The sequence below is a fragment of the Alligator mississippiensis genome, chromosome 15 (genome assembly GCF_030867095.1).
Source record: "Alligator mississippiensis isolate rAllMis1 chromosome 15, rAllMis1, whole genome shotgun sequence".
NCBI classification, from domain to species: Eukaryota; Metazoa; Chordata; order Crocodylia; family Alligatoridae; genus Alligator; species Alligator mississippiensis.
Genome location: NC_081838.1, coordinates 8,144,473 through 8,161,170, shown reverse-complemented (window position 1 = coordinate 8,161,170; position 16,698 = coordinate 8,144,473). Strand labels below are relative to the sequence as shown.

Below are 16,698 nucleotides of genomic sequence, written 5' to 3'. Positions count from 1 at the left end.
GACAAGCCCTGGATAATTTTACGAGCTGCCGAGTTAAGTCACGTTGGAAATGTTTGGAAACGCTGTGATGATAAGGGCTCTGCGGAGGCAAAACAAGGGTTGCAAACCAGACAGGGTAATAGCCGAGCCTGTAAGATGTTCAATCACCTAAAAATAACCAGAGGGAGCTTTGTAGCCCAAGCGAAAAGGCAACGGCGCAGATAAATGTAAAATCCCCGTCGTTCCCATGGCATCGGGCAATTATGATAACGCAACTTTCAAATATATTTTATTGTATCCCCCCAAAGATGAATTACCCGGCAACTACATCTACATATTGTAATTAACTGATAAATATTTAATACGGGTGAGAACTTTATTCATTTGGCCTTCTTTCCAGCAAGAAAACTTTCAAGAAGGTAGCAGGCAAATTGAAGAGATGTTGTCTGGAGTGAGAAGTTTCAAAGCTTGAAGCTTTGGAAAAAAAAATAGGAAGAGATCTTGTTAGTCAAGGCAAAGGCTCATTTAGAAAGAACCTGTGTTGAGAAAAGAAAAGAAAACTGCTGTTGGGGTGGGGGGAATCTAGCTATGATGTACAATCAAGTAGTAAAATCTTTATTGGTTGTAAAACAGACTTTAGACAGGAAAGGAGTACATCTACCTTCTTAATTCTGTGTGTATGATTGTATGTATGTGCATGTGCATGCTCCTGCGTGTAGCTGGGTCTGAGAAGATATAGGTGCTTATGTGTATACTCCTGCCTGCATGGGTTTAGATGTGCTTGCTTGCGTGCATGTACATCTGTGGCTTTGCAGCTGATTATCTCCAAATATATGCATGCATGGGTGTCAGTGAGTGTGGGTGTGTGGCTGGTTGTGTGCAAGCAGGTTTGTGTGGGCATATATGGATGAAGTCACAGATGCGGTTGGATGTGTATATTTGTGTGTTTATGCCTGTGAGCATGAACTCATGGGTGTTGGAGAGCACGTCTGTGCATGTATTTTAGTATGTGAGGGTATGTGCATACACATGCACCTGTTAGCATATGAATACACATGTGTGTGTGTGTATTTGTGTGTTGGTGTGCATGTGTGGGATAGGTTGAGTAGATGATGGGCGGTGGCAGGTTGGCTGCGAGCTCCATGTGGCTTCTGCTGATGGCAGGACTCCCATGGACTCTAATGGAAGCAAGAGCAAAGCTTGCTCTTTGAAGCCGTAAATGAGATTAGCCAGAGTTGGCCCGTGCATGGACCTAAAAGAGTTTTCAAAATGCTTCATTGGTGTTGTCTCTAAGGAAATAAACATACTGAGGCCCTTCTGGAAGCATTTATGGCTAAGGCCACTAGCCTTGTCCTACTGCCAGGCTCCAGGAAAATGGCTACTATAAGCAAATTACAACTCCATTCCTGGAATTAAATCAAAACTCAGTGCTAACTCAATTATGCCTCATACAGCAGAAAGGTCAAAAGGGAGTCTTGTTCTAACCCGAGCTCAGCACGAAGATAATGAACACTTCTAGGCAACCACTTCCCTCACCCACCGGCTAACGAGCAAAACAACACCCACAGATCGGGAGCGGGTTCAGACAAGAAGGAATGCCACATCCCTTCTCCGCATTGTCAACTCTTCATCCACTGAACTGGCCTGGTTGAGCCTCGTTACGTGTTTCATCTTCAGGCATGCCATGAAGCAGCCTGTTGGCAGTGTGATGGGTGTGTCGGGAAGAGGGAAAGCCTGTTTGCGTGGGTCTGATGTATATGGGTGTGTGTATGCATGTGTAAGAGAGAAAGAGACAGGCAGAGACCATTCAGAGACTCTGGGATTATTTATTTGTGCATCTGAGTGTGCGTGAGTGCGTGATAACTACTGAAAGACTCTGGGTGTGTGTTTCTGTGTGCATATATATGATAAAAGCCATCAAGGGATTTTAGATGTGATGTGTATACCTATAAGTGTGATGTAGTGTGTATCTATAGGTGTGATGAAGGTCATTAAGAGATTCTGGGGGTGTGTGTGTGTGTATGCGATAGTGTGCATGATTCTTTTAGTGTGCCTATACATGTAAGATATAAACCTTATATGAAAGGCTAGTGGCTGGTCTCCACTCAATTTTGCACCGATTTAACTCACCTGGTCATTTACCAGTGCAAGCTCCCATGACAAAAATGCATTTAGAGCAATAGAAATGAGTCAACACAATGAAGTCATTCCAATTTAGCTAAGATCATAGGATTTAAATGGTGAAAAATCTATATGTAGAAAAGATCTCAGCCTGTGAGTGTGTGTGTATGTGTGTGTGTGCCTGGGGTGACGCCTCTGTGGGTGGTGGTTGTCTCAAAAGATGTCCTCCTCCAAATGTGCATTTCTTTCATTTCTTCGTGTTGTTTTAGTATTGCTGTAGCTCCTAAGAGCCCATTCACAACCTGGGCTCCATTGAACTGGGCATGGAATGAGTACAGACCAAAAAGAGAATGAATTTGTCTGTCATATCATGCAAAGACATCTCCGTTCACTCTTCCAAAACCTCCATGGCCTTTCTCTCTCGCACACAAACACATACCCAGAGTCTCACGATGGCCTCATAATGAATCTGGAGTGACATTTGCCTTCAGATAGGATATCCAGAGTAGGGAGATCATAGGATCTTAGGGGATATTGTAGGAAAGCAGGGCTGGAAGGGACCTCACAAGGTCATCTAGCCTAGCTCCCTGCTAAGGGCAGGATCATCCCTGACCAAACCATCCCAGACAAGTGTCTGTCTAACTTTCCCTTGAACATTTGCAGGGATGGAGATCCCACAGCTTCTCTAGGTAGCCTGCTCCAGTGCCGGACCACCTTCAGAGTCAGACATTTAACCTCCAACCTAAATTTCCTCTGCTGCAGCATGAGGCCATTGCCCCCAGTTCTGTCCCTTACAGCCACGGAAAAATGTGTCTCCATCCTCTTGATAATCATGTTTCAGGTATTGGAAACCTGTTATCAAAATCCTCTTCTCTTCTCTCCCCCAGACGAAACAGTCCCAGTCCTTTCAGCCTTTCCCCATAAGTCATGTTTCCTTGGCCTCCAAATCATTTTTGTCGCTCTCCACCGGACCCTTTCCGAACTGTCCGCAGCCTTCTTGAAGTCCAGGGCCCAGGCCTGGGCACAATACTTTAGGTAAGGCCTCACCAGGGACAAAAAGAGCAGAAAAGTTGCTTCCCTTGCAGTCTCTACACAAGTGCACATGTTATCCCAGTAGCAGTAAGAAGATCTCTGTTTTATCACCACATACCCCAGTATCCCTCCCCCCCAACACTTTTGACATCGCACTCTACCTGTAATAACACTGAAGCTATAGCCCTGTTTTGCCTTGATTTCATCTCTATTTGCGTCTGCAGTTAAGCACCTGCTTAAGCACGAGACTTCCTCACGGCCTGTGGATTTTGGCACAGCGACTCCTAACCGAGACCACGCTGACAGCAGGTTTTGGCTTGGCGTGGGCAATTCAGCAGCATCAGGCAATAAGACCGCGTGTGAGACTGGCCGAATCGTTCCTGCACAGGTTCCAGGCTACAAGCCCGCCAAAATGATACGGTCGTCCAAGAACAAGCATCACTTAGGATAATATGTGATGCAATAGAAGACCCATTTAGCATGTCGTAAAACTTCCTAGCTTTGTGTGGGGAGGCCGCGTCTCAGTTCTGGGCAATGGGAGCTGAGCGTGGAGCGATAAGAGCAATACTAAATAAATAAAGAGACAGCCAAGCGTTTTATAAATCCCGGTTATTTATTAGCTCGCCGGCTCCGGTTTCCAGTGAAAGAAACCATTCGGCAGCCGTCGCTGCCGCATCTGCCTCTCCACTCCGTGGAGCAGCCACGTCCGTCCGGTCGGTTGCTTTGCAAACGTAGCGCTGCGGCCCCCTGCGCGGATTTCAATGTAGCATTCTAATTCGGTGATTACTGTCATAAAGCCATTTGTCAAATGCCCTAGGAGACTCCGCAGACGTCAGCCTGGTAATACTTTTTATTGCCGGCCTAATCTTTACAGATCGAATTAAGACTGGGGGACTTTATCAGCGGATTGAGCTAGGTGAAGGGTTATGTGTGTATTTCATTTGTTCTGCTATCAAAGGTGCACAGGCCTTTACCCCTTGCCTGCTGCCACGAAGGCCAAAAAAAAAAAAAAAAATTAAAAAGAAAAAAAGGGCGATTACACTGTAATCAAATAGTCTTTAAGAGGCTCGCAGAGTGGGCTGATGTTCGAAATAAAGCAAGATGAATGTTGCATCCTTCTGCCAGTCTTCAGAGCAGAGGCGACCAACATCCATCCCGATATTAATTCTCCTATTAAATTAAATAACACTAAGGGTTGTGCTGCTTTCATTAAACATCGTGGGCGAAGACGCTCCCTACAGTCTCTCTCGCCAGCATCTTTGGAACATCACACTAATTAGCAACAGGCAGGCAAAATGGGCTGCAGCCTCCCCCTCCGTCTTATTAATTGCTCTGAGTAATAAATAGACTTCCCAGGGCTTGAGGCAAGGATGATGGGTGCCATCTGGGGAGGAAAGGCTGGACGGAAAAAAGCAAGTGATGGCCTCGGGACCATGGGTCACCTTCGGGACCATCAATGGCTCCAATAAGAGTTCCATCCAGCTCATGGACTTCAAAATGAGGATGCCTGAAACCAGGCTGAGCCTAGGAGCAAAGGAGTTGGGATTGGGTCCAAAGTCCATGTAGCTGGGGATCTTGTGTCAGAAAGGGGGGAAGAACCAGATGCTTAGGAGGTAGATATTTCAACCTCACATAGATCTTGTCCTGGTTACTTGCAAGCAGAGATCAACTTAAACCCTGGAGCACAAAGCTAGCTACCCCCTTCCATAGGTTTGCTTTCATTAATCAGATCTCTGGATAATCTCGTCCTCCATAGAAACTTCCGATCCCGTCTTGACGCTTGTTAATCTTGGCTTAGTGACTTCCTCTGGCAACACAATCCATTTTATGAGAGAGCTGTGGGTTGTGTGTCAAGAGTATTTCCTTTTTTTATTATTTTTTACTTTCTCACCTTTTACTTTTCTGGGGCCTGCTTTTGTTCTTGGGTTATCAGGAGACCTTCTCCAAACCAGTCATTCACTCATAATTATTGATTGCATCTTCTCTTTTCCTTTCCTTTTTGATTCCAGTCTTTCCAGTTTGTCTTCATGTGCAATTTTTTCCCCAGTCCCTGTTGTTCCTGCCTGAAATGTATCCTATTCCACAAGATTAAAAATCCTCCTTCAAGACACCAATCTGAGATAACACCCTCAGTCAAGAAGGCTGTTCAGCCACAAGTTTAACTGCAAGCATGCACTTAAGTCTAGGGCTTGGTGATTATTTCCCGAAATTCTTAATGGGAAAATTAGCTTTTCAATGATATTTTCATGGAAAGTGTCTCATTTTGCATGATTTTTGCATTTTTCCTTCAGAAAAAAACAATTGTCCTATATGTGTGTGCATGAACCTACAAGAATTTTTCAGGTTTCTATGGAATATTTTTGCTTTTCATTTGTTACAAATGAAAACATTTTTGGTTCTTCAATCTCAGGTCAATATTTTCCATGCCAAATGTCAATATCTATCTATCTATCTATCTATCTATCTATCTATCTATCTATCTACTGCATATCTAAGTATCTATCTATTTATCTATTTTATATATATTTATGTATCCATCTGCCTATTTATTGCCTGCCTATCTATCTATCTATCTATCTATCTATCTATCTATCTATCTATCTATCTATTGCATATACATTTATATATCCATCTGCCTATTTCTTGCAGATCTATCTATTGCATATCTATGTATCTATTTATTACATATACATTTATGTATCCATCTGTCTATTTATTGCAGATCTATCTATCTATCTATCTATCTATCTATCTATCTATCTATCTATCTATCTATCTATCTATTGCATATATATTTATGTATCCATCTGCCTATTTCTTGCAGATCTATCTATCTATCTATCTATCTATCTATCTATCTATCTATCTATCTATCTTTAAGCCCGGATTTTCCATAAGGAAAAAAAAATCCAATAGGTTTCATGCAAATTCTTTGGATTTCAATGAAAGTTGTGTGGGCTGAACACTAAAAAAAAAAATATCCCCGTTTTGATAGTATTTTGCCTCTCATATATCACTGTTATACATGTCTAAACATGCATGATTTGCTGAGATACCCAGGACTAAAAAATGTAGGCTTCAAGATTCTGCCCAGTGGCCTTATTTTTGGTGGAGGGAGGTGAGTAGGTTTTGACACCTTATGTTGCAACATGAAGCTTAAGAGCTTGGACTGAAATTCTCAGAGCTGCTTATCGAGTGCTCATTTCCACTGTTGATTCGTGGGGCCTGTAAAGACCCCACATGTCCTTTTTCCATGGGGCAATTGCACGTCATCATGGAGGAAGAGTGGGGAGGGGGAAGCGTGCGTTGGGGAGCTGGGATGTGCTAATCTTTTTCCTGAACCAGTGACTTATCTGAAATTTTGCCCATGTTTATAGTCTTTTGCTGGAAATAAGCGGCCGCCGTTGACAGAAGCGCGGTGTCGGGGGCTGCGATTATCTCTTCATCTCTTGCAAGCTGATCTCTCAGCAAGTTGTCACCAACACTTCTTTCTTCACGGTATGGGTGTGTAGGTGAGGAAAGATGGAGCCGGCATTCCTCAAGGGGCTGTGTAGGGGGACGCTTCCCCCCGCCGCCCCGGAGCTCACGTGCTGGGAAGCCGAGGGCTGTGAAGGCTGCCAGGTGAGCATACACTTCACCGACTATCTATGCAGAAAAGGCCTCCTCAGGACATGCTCAGACTGACACCGGGCTGGAGCCGGGAATACTGCAGCTGATGCAGCCCCATGCTTTGTAACACGTGCCTTCTGTCCTGAGACAAGCTGCTTATCTACGTGGCTGCATCTGTGCACAGAAGTAGCACACACACACATCCAGGTGCAACCAAATCTGGCCCCGAGTGGACTTAGCTGCCTAAAAACCTCTGAAAATCCATTTATGCCCCTATTTTTGGAACGCGCCATCATGTGATCTGTAAGATTGAGTCTCAAAAAAAAAAAAAAAAAAGCAGCAAAGAGGAGGAGAACCTCCTGACCATTTTTTATTAACGTTTTTTCAGGGTGCGGAAGAATCACGCTTAGGCACCTACGTTCAGCTGTGCACCTAATGGGTGGAATAAACTGGCCCTTAACCACTCAGATCGGTGAAATAAAACCCAGGTTGCTTGAGTCCAGCTTATTCCACTTTCACGCCGGTGGTCACTGCGCTGGAGGGGATCTCAGCTAGGCTGGTCTAAGCTCAGGGTCTCCCCCCGGCTTACGGTGATGTGACGGAGGGGAGAAATTGCGTCTTCCACCTCCAATGCCGGCAATCACCGAGCCACACGCTGAAAGGGGGAAATGGTTTCCGCAGACGTATCATGGAAGTTCATTTTCTTCTCTTTATTAATCATAGAAGGGAAGGCAGCTTGTTTCCCCTCCAGTAAATCTAACCGAGGCATCGGCCCTGTTTTCCTGACCCCCGGCTCACTCTGCTTGAAACGGAAAATGGACAAGGTAACGTTTTCAGTCATCGGGTCCCCCTTCGCCAGTGCATGCCTGATCAGCAAAGCACCGAAACCTGAGTAGGACTAGAGGCGTGAGCTTACAACAGATACTTCAGCGCTTTGCTACGTGGCTGCCTGCCCAGCCCCAAGCATGCAACATCATGCACTTGACTTAAAAATTATGAGATCCATGCAGGAAGAAAGCAGAGGGTGAATTTGTCTTCTGATGAGTGAGAGTGTAGGAGGCAGGTTTCCAAGCTGTTCTCTGCAGCCAGGAAGGGGAGAGACTTTTGCGTTTTGATTTTTGTGAATGTTTTGACTCTGAATCCCCTGACTCTGGGAGCTGGGACTGTAAAAAAAGAACACCAAGCCTCATCCTACAATGACAAGAGCGAGATTGGGATGGACATAAGCACAGGATCTACTAAATCCAGTGTCTCTCTGAATTTTGATGGGAGCAGAGCTAGACAATTCCCCTAGAAATCCAACAACTTTCATAGAGTCAGAGAAGTTGGGGGTCACATCTAGTCCAACCCCCTGCTCCAAGCAGGACCACTGGCTTTGCATTGCCTCTGTTTCCACATGATATGATGTCCCCTTCTGAATTCAGATGCCATCTCTGACCATTCCTCTCCTATTTTGCAGACACGACTGACCTCAGCCCATCAGAAAAGGCAAGGATGGGGCTTCTGAATGAGATGCGACGGTCTCTTGGCTCTGTATATTCCCGAGGTTTCTCCCAAACAAGACCAAAGTACCCGTGTCTTTTCTCATTCGAAATGTCTTGCTTCCATTAGGTGATGGACAGTTATTGAAGTAACTCAGCAGTGGGATTTTAAATGGTTATAATATGAACCACTCTCAAGGTAACCATTACTATCTCTCAAAAACATTTTATTACTAAGGCAAATGTATGTTTTAGCAATGCTCAGATGGCTACTTAATGTCATGTTTATCCCAGGCCAGACTCTCCTCAAAATAAATGAGGGTTTAAGATCCAGTTTCCTCTTTTGTTTAATGGAGCTAAAGTTGTTTAAATCATCGGCTTCCTTATAAACGTTTCACTTAAAACAAGGCGGCCTATTCTTCTCCATTAAAAGTTCATTCATCACAAAGAGGAAAGTCTTTCGGGAAAGCCTGATGGAAATCGAAAGCATCCGCCTTAAATTACGGGCTCGAGCATGGCTTTTGTCGTTAGGCCGAGGGGATGAGAGGGCGCGTTGGCAAGAAACCCGAGGAGCAGACCGAGAAACCCATTGGAAGTCAGCACCTCTTCCAACCTGCTCTATTTGAGACACATCCTGCCCCATACCTAGGGCACCCTTCACTGGCACAGCCATGCTGCCTGGCACAGAGGGTGGAGAAGGGAGCTTTTTGTTGCCCCCACCCACATACACAGGGAGGCAGAGTAGCTACCCCTTAGAGATGCTTTCTGCCACCCTGGGCTCTACCATAGGACCAGAACAGGGCAGCAAAAAGAAGGCATACACCCCTTGGTGCTCAGAAAGTGAATGCTGGAAGGGGCTATATGTTGAAAAAAAAAAGGAAAATTTTTTTCTCTTTCAAATTTGTAAAATTAAATATCAGTTATAGCATGCACCATGAAAGCCGACGTGTCTTACCATATTTTCTTGTGTACAACAAGTATGTGTTTCCTGAAATTCAGCTGTGGGAAATAAGAGTGCACAGGATAAATGAGAAAATACAGTACAAGCAGTTTCTGCGACTTAAACTCCATCAGGGGAAAGTAAAATCAAGCTGCAGGTGCTGCAAGAAGGTATCCCTAGGTGCTGGCTGTGAACCCATTCCCTTTTCTCCGTGGAAGAGGCTTTCAAGGAAAGATCTTTTTTTTTTCATTCTGCCTTTCAAAACCTTTTTGCGGGTTTTTTTCCAAAGTTTATTTTTTTGGAGGCACGGCATATGTAAGAAAATACACGGTTTATCGCAGGTTCCTAAATGATTCCTATGCATTGAAATCAATTGTCAAACAGCCCCGTTCACGTGAAGCTGTAGCAAATGTTGAGATCGGGAATCAAATCTGGGTCGGCATTTCCAAGAGAAATATTTTCCTTCCCTAAAAAAAGAAAGAAAGAAAAAAAAGATCTGGGCTCACCAAAACATTGTGTGAATTTCCATAGATTCGGGTGAATTGTTTTAGTCAGGAAAAGAACATCTCCTTTTTTTTTTTGCATCTAAATATAATGGTTTTCTTTCCCCCCCCCCCTTTTTTTTTGAAACTATGTTACAATTGGCAACATCTTTCAATTTTATTTAAAAAAATAAAACTTTTTTTTTAAAAAAACCCTCCAAACAAAATGTATCATTTGACCCAAAATAAAGTCTTCCAAACTTTTTGGATTGCCAAATTCTTTTGGACTGACCCAGAACTAATGTTCAACATGGTTGGAAACTGGCAGTGAACAGAAAAGTCAGTTCTCTGCATATCTCTAGACTATCATAACTTTTGCTGAAGTTACGATATACTTAAAATGTAGATCATTATTACTGTTGTACAACCGACAGGCCGGAAGACAGAGGCTCCAATGCAGCTGTGACCACTTAGATCAAATAAGCATTGCCTCTCTTGGGCACGTAGACCTCCCCTGAAGACCAGGAGGGCTTTGAATTCCTAATTCCAGTTCAGCCCAAATATTCCAGTCCCATTTTCAGAACTGACAGTCGATGGGAATTAGGCCTTTAATGGCTTGATTTCCAAAGGTGCTTGGAGAGTACTAGTGGGATTTTCAAAAGGTTGTAAATTGGAAGGGACTCCAAGAAAAGCCCCCAGAATGATGAAAGGAAGACATATCTTGATGTGTTTACTTCTTCCAAGAGGGGGTGACTTGATTATAGCCACCTTAATGGAGAAAAGCAATTCCCTACTACAGCAGTGGTTTCCCAGCTGTGGTCCACGGACCCCTGGAGGTCCACAGACTATGTCTAAAAGGTCTGCAAAAGATGACTACGATCAAAGAAAAGTATGTGAATGCTCCCACTTACAATTCAAAGGGGACTGCACCTCCACTCGAAATTTCCAAAGGGGTCCGCATCTCCATTTGAGTTTTTTTAGGGGCCTGCAAATGATATCCACTGGACTAGAGGGTTCATTGCTCCAGGACACCAAGGTATAGCAGGATCCTGGAAACTGAATTCAGATGAGAAATAAGGCCAAAAAAAAAAAGATACTGAAAAGGGAGGGTGATGAACCATTGGCCTGACTTACTGAGGGCTGCGATGGATTCTTCTCCACTCGCGCACACATAATCCCACCTTTGCCCAGGTCCCTCCTTTGTCCCTCCTCCATTTTATTTCTTCCTTTGCCCTATAGCTATTTTTAAATTGTTTTCCTCACCACCACCTCCCCCTGGTCTCTCTCTGTGTGTTTACAGGACATGAATAGACTGTAAATGCATTCCCGTTGTTCTCTTATATCTCATGTGTTTGTATCAATTCACCCCTGCTTCCCTATACACAATAAACTTCTGCATAATAGCTCCTTGTAAGATTTGTGCGTGTGCGTGTCATAAAGGGAAGCAAAACAGTAGCCTCTCTATAACTGAGGTTTTAATTGCCTTACTATTTAACTATTTCCGCCCCCTAACTGCTCCCAAATCCATGCACTAACTCAGGGCCTCTTGCATAAGAACATGGGAAATTAGCAGACTGAATAAGAATTAAGGTCCATCTAGTCCCAGATCCACTAAGATTTTGAAAAGGGGAGTGTGGCAGATACGACGGGTGCAACAGGTGTGGTTGTAACCCCTGTCTCCTAGCTCCCTGCCCTCTTCCCTACCCTGATTCATGCCACGGCTGCCTCCAGCTTGAGCTCCTTAGCTTGGACCTGAAGGTGAAGGACATGCTGGTCATCCCACCTCTCTGCTGCCCCAGGGGCCTGGGTCCCCTGCGGAGTTCAGGCAGCAGAAAGTAAGCTCAGACCATGGGTGGGGATGGGGGGTGAGGGATGCCTGGAGCCTCCAGGGATGTGGGAGACACCCAGCAGGGCCAGGCAGCAAGCAGGCACAGGTAGAGGGACCTGCTTGCTACCACCACTATCCCCTTTGCCCCTGGGCCTTGGCTGGCACGTCTTCTGTGGACCTCACCGCTCTATGTGGTGGAAGTGGGTTGCAACTGTACCCCCTGGATCTGCCCTTGCCCATATCCCAACCCTTACTGGATCCATCTCTGGATGCTTCAGGGGCAGGTGAAATGACCTTTCAGTGGGCCAGCATGGGAAGATATCTCCCCCACTCAGCCTCATCCTGATCTTGAAGAGTTGGACGGTGGCTTAGACTTGAAGCTGAAGTCTCAACATCCCTTGCAACACCTGTCCTAATTAACAGCATTAACACTAAGCAAGGATTTCACAAGATCGGCTTTGTCCTTATTTTTTCCTAACAGCCCACAAAATACCCAACGATGTATAAGCATTCATCGCCAGCCTTGATCACAAAGAAAAGAAATAAAACAGACAGGCTCTTTACATGAGAGAGGGAAAGAGGAATTACAGACTCCTGATTGAAAGCCTTCCACCGCTTTTCGTTGCATTGGTAAAATTAAAACACACAAGAGCCGACATATAAAATTCTCCAGCTAATAACAGAAGTAAGAAGTTGTTAATTAGGCACATGACCCTATAAAATAAAGGGAATAATTGAAAAGATATCTAATTTATCTATTGAATGCCTCCAACACGCTCTTTATCACTTAGATGGACAGAATATAATTGGTACGGTGAAAGCCATCAATCTTAGGAAGTGGGCTTCCTGTACAAGATACAACTATTACTGTCATATTATGACACCATAATATCAAGATCAATGACATTTTAAATGCACTCCAGTTATGGGCAATTGGTGACAATAAAAACAGTGACAAATTGATGAAACAAGCACCAAATGATCTGGTGTCTAAAATAAACCATAAATAATCTTCTTAAAAAAATATACCCACCGAATTTGCAGTCGCTGGGGGTGGGGTGGGGGCCATGTGGCTTTCCCAGCTGATCAATTCACTTGTATTTCCAAGTGTGGAATTATCCAATGGACCTCAGGTCTCTTGAAGGGAAAACTTTCTGATTTGATTTAGAGGTCATTCCCAAGCAGCTTAATACAGTAATCATTAGCATAATTGTTGCCATAAGAAGAATGGGTATGATTTTAAAATGAAAGTGATTCTCTTGGCTGAAGGATCAACAGTGTGAGATGGGAAATGCAACGGCAGTCCACAAAAAAATACAGCAGCAGGACAAACATTTTTCCCCGAACCCATTAATGAAACAATAATGATAATAATAACAATAATGTCTATCTTTTGTATAGTTTATCATCTGTAGAGCTCAAAGCACTTGCAAAAGGAGACCGATATCAGGACCTTCAGTTTTGCCAATGCAGAAAATGAGGCCCGGAGCAGGAATCCCATTTCTCTGTGGTCAGCCTATGAATAAGACGAAGCTTCTCAAGTCTCAACCTATTGCCCAATCTAAAGAGGTTCGGGGCCAAGTTTCAGGAAATATAATATTCAGATCCCTTCAGTGGCTTGGAAAATGTTGGCCTGAGTGGCAGATGCATGAGGAAATGTCATCTAATGCAGGGGGAGGCTGCCTTCTTTGGCCGGCGTGCCACACATTAGCCCAGCACCCACCCCAAGTGCCATTCCTATACCCTTCCCCTGCCTGATCTGCTGCTCTGTTTTCTTCTCCCTGCCCTGTGCCCCCTGCCCAAGCTGCTGTTCTGCTTTCTGCTCCCTGACCTATCTGCCATGGCTCTGCCTATCTCCTCTCCAACCTGCTGCACACACACAGGCTGTCCACAGCACTATAGCATCTGTACCACAGGTTGGCCACCCCGACCTAACGGATGCCGTAGGAGATTGGGTCGATGCATTCACAGAATCACCGAATCAGGGAACATGAGGGTGGGAAGGGACCCCAGGAGGTCACATTTAGTCCAACCCCCTGCTCCAAGCAGGACCAGCCCCAGCTAGAGGTTAGATATTAGGAAAACCACTCTCAAGAGGAGGGTGGTAGAGCACTGGAACAAGAGCAGCTATGGAAACTCCATCCTTGGAGGGTTTTAGGACCTGGCTAGACAAAGCCTTGCTGGGATGGTCTAGTTGGGGCTGGTCCAGCTCGGTTGGACTAGATGTGACCTCCTGAGGTCCCTTCCACCCCTCATGTTCTACAATTTCTATGATTCAAGATCATCACCTCATGGTCACTACAGGATGACTTGGTTGGCTTCTTTGGGGCGGTATGATCAGATGGGTTTGTGTGGGTGAAGTTTTTTTGGATGGTGTTAGAGCAGCCTCTTGGCTAGAGTAATGGGGACCAAGAGAAAAAACAAACTGCTTTCCAAGTGGAGCTTAATAAGCTGATGCAGAGCTGTGCCTGGTAGAGGTTGCCATCCAGGCAGCAGGGGCCTGATCGGGCTTGCAGGAATAGAGGCAGAGATGCACAAGGCTGCATGAAGCCAAGTCGGGGTAGGACGCAGCTGTGAGGGAAGGTGCCAGCACCAACAGCCAGGTTAACCCTTCCCTGGTCCCACAGCAGTGGTAGACTTCTGTGGTAGGTGGCAATGCAAAGCCCTTAATTCAACAGGGGTTGCAAGGCCCAAGAAGAGTCAACCTGGCTGGTGGCAGTGACAACTCCCCTCAAAGCAGCAGTGACCCCCCATGGGTTGGCAGAGTGGGGGAGTGAGCCTGGTGAGCTCCATGTAGCTGGAGCCTCAATCCCTTCTGCCTCCCTTCTGCCCTGCTCTTAGTTACACTACTGAGTTCATGACATTTTGCTACATCAGCATTGGGATCTAATGACCAAGGAAGACCCATCCAGTCCCAGGCTCCATGGCCCACATGACAGAAGGGGTCAAGTAGGATGAGGTTTCTGTCTCAACAAAGTCTCGGGAACGCTAGCAATGGGACAAAGTGAACCTCCAGTTTGAATTCATTCATTAAAATACTTCCATACCCATGGAGGGGGCAAGACAAGAAGCAGGGGACTGAAAGTGGAACCAGGAAGATGTAGGCTGGACACAAGGAGGAACTTCTCTGCTCTCAGGGTGCTTCAGCACTGGGACAGATGCCTTAGAGAGGTGGTGGAGTCTCCATCCCTGGAGATTTCCAAGTTCTGGTTAGGCAAACACCTAGCTCTGATGGTTTAGACAGGGCTGATCCTACCTTGGGCAGGGTGGTGGACTAGAGGTGACCTCCTGAGGTCCCCTCCAGCCCTATTTGTGACTCTATAAGCGACTGTAAGAGTACAATGTTCTTGCCAATCCTTTCAAAATCCCATAATTAAAAAAATAACCCCATCAATTGCTCCCAGTCCAATAATATAACCAGTAACTCCCCATAAATAAGAACAAATGATCTCTCTGCCGCTATCCATCCCCATCCGGCACTCACCCCGTTGTGAGCCATTGATCAAAAGTAGCCTTTCCCAGCACTAAAGAGAGGCAGTCTCCCCAGCTTCACGAATCAGAAGCCTCTGAAATGTGGCTGCTTGCATCAGGGGCTGGGAGACGGGAGAAAACCATTTGTTTTGGAGGGCACGTCAGCACCACACAATTTCCGAACTTCTGCGAATGAATAATATTTTACATTCTTCAAGGCTGTTTGAACGGCGCCTTATTGAATTTGGCTCGGAATAGCTCCCTTTGAAATGCTTCTAAGTCCCCTGTAACTTCCATCTTTTTGATGAATATGGAACACAAGTGAAACGGCGGGGAAGGTGAAACGTCGGCGGTTCCTTGATGATCGCTTTCATCAAGGTGCTAATAGATTTTTCTTTGGGACACGTATTATGGCAAGAGAAAAGGGCTGGCTAACAGCTTCATTCGGGCCATTCTCTAGCTGGTAATGAGGACACATTTTCACAGGGAAAGGGAAGTCAAACCAACTACCCTGTTTCAATGAGAGATACCCAGGATTCAGTCAGCTGTAAATAAGCATAGAGTAGCCTGAATTGCTTTCCTTTCAATAGGGAGCAGGGACATAGAACCGGCATGCTTTATCTTCATAACTTCCCAGCCTCAGACTTGTCGGCAGAAGGGAGATTTTCTTTCTTACCGTAATTTTAATCAGCTGCAAAATAGAAATCCAAAATCACTTGTCACTGCTCATAACATATTGCCTGGTGCTACATCAGAGAAAGGATTGTCTGGTGGTAACTTGGATTAAGTCCCAGAAGCTCAGAAGACCCCACGCTTCTCATTTATTTATTTAGGAATATATTTGCATTCCAAATGATAAGAGAGATGGAGATACAAAGGGGCAGGGGTGACATTTTCAGAGGTACCCAAGGGCAGCTTTTTAAAGGTATTTTATGAGGCATCTTAAGAGTTGCCTACGGGAAGTTTCAAGATGACAGGGTCGATCCTGTCTGGAGCAGGGGGCTGGACTAGATGTGACCTCCTGATGGCCCAATTAGCCGTACTTTCCTATGATTCAAAGTGGGCCAGAGGCTTATTGCTTGTTGAAAGGCATGAGAGTCAGAGGAGTGCTTTTTGAACTCCCATTGCTAAAATGCATTTGGGAGATTCCACCAGGGAAAATCTGGCCCTAAACAACCTGGAAGCCTTTACCCCATTTTCGTGAGTTGTTTGTGAATTCAGGCCCAGATCTTCAAAGGTGTTCAGGAACCCATGCTGGCCATTTAGGTTCCACCAGCATGCCCAAAACCATGAAGCGAGTATTGGCCAAGCCTGAAGAAACCTACTTAAGGCTAATCTACACATGGATCAACCCAGAAGCAACTTTCAATTCATACCCGACCTTCATCTGAATTGGTTTTGAAGTGCAAACAAGTCCTACATTTCTTTGCTACTTAAATATTGAGGCCACCAAACAGCAAACAGGCTGCTTGGAGCTTAGCTCAGAATGAAATCAGGGGTCCCTAACCCAGGATCTTCAAAATAGGTGTCCACCACCTGCTTATTTCACCCTGGGGACCTGACCTACCTACAGTACCTGCAGCACACACAAGAGATGCTGGGGTCAGACTCTGTGCCAGAATTACCGGGGAGCTGTAACACTTACCTGGTATGTACAGACCTCTGTTCAACTCATCCCTGCTCTTCTTGGCTTGGAACAGGGACTTGAACACCCATCACAAGCAGCTGCTCCAGTTCCCACACTCCCAGCCTGGG

General features: G+C 45.2%; 1 protein-coding gene and 1 long non-coding RNA gene across 11 annotated transcripts in view; one reads left to right on the top strand and one right to left on the bottom strand.

Annotated features, from left to right (window-relative positions):
* HOXC5 (homeobox C5) overlaps window positions 1-11,047 on the top strand; it is a 70,228-nt gene extending 59,181 nt beyond the window's left edge. For 4 of the 6 annotated variants that reach the window (XM_059718077.1, XM_059718078.1, XM_059718075.1 and 1 more), the window contains 3 exons: window positions 6,645-6,753; window positions 7,465-7,565; window positions 8,201-11,047. The gene's annotated coding sequence lies outside the window, so the exon portion shown is untranslated. Of the gene's footprint in view, window positions 1-6,509; window positions 6,754-7,464; window positions 7,566-8,200 lie in introns of all 6 variants that reach the window. The other 2 variants (XM_059718076.1, XM_059718074.1) reach the window with 1 other exon arrangement.
* LOC106738835 (uncharacterized) overlaps window positions 8,433-16,698 on the bottom strand; it is a 43,729-nt gene continuing 35,463 nt past the window's right edge. For all 5 annotated transcript variants that reach the window (XR_009457258.1, XR_002088867.2, XR_009457259.1 and 2 more), the window contains 2 exons: window positions 10,556-10,700; window positions 8,433-9,629 (listed from right to left, as the gene is read on the bottom strand). This is a non-coding gene — a long non-coding RNA (uncharacterized LOC106738835). The remainder of the gene's footprint in view (window positions 9,630-10,555; window positions 10,701-16,698) is intronic.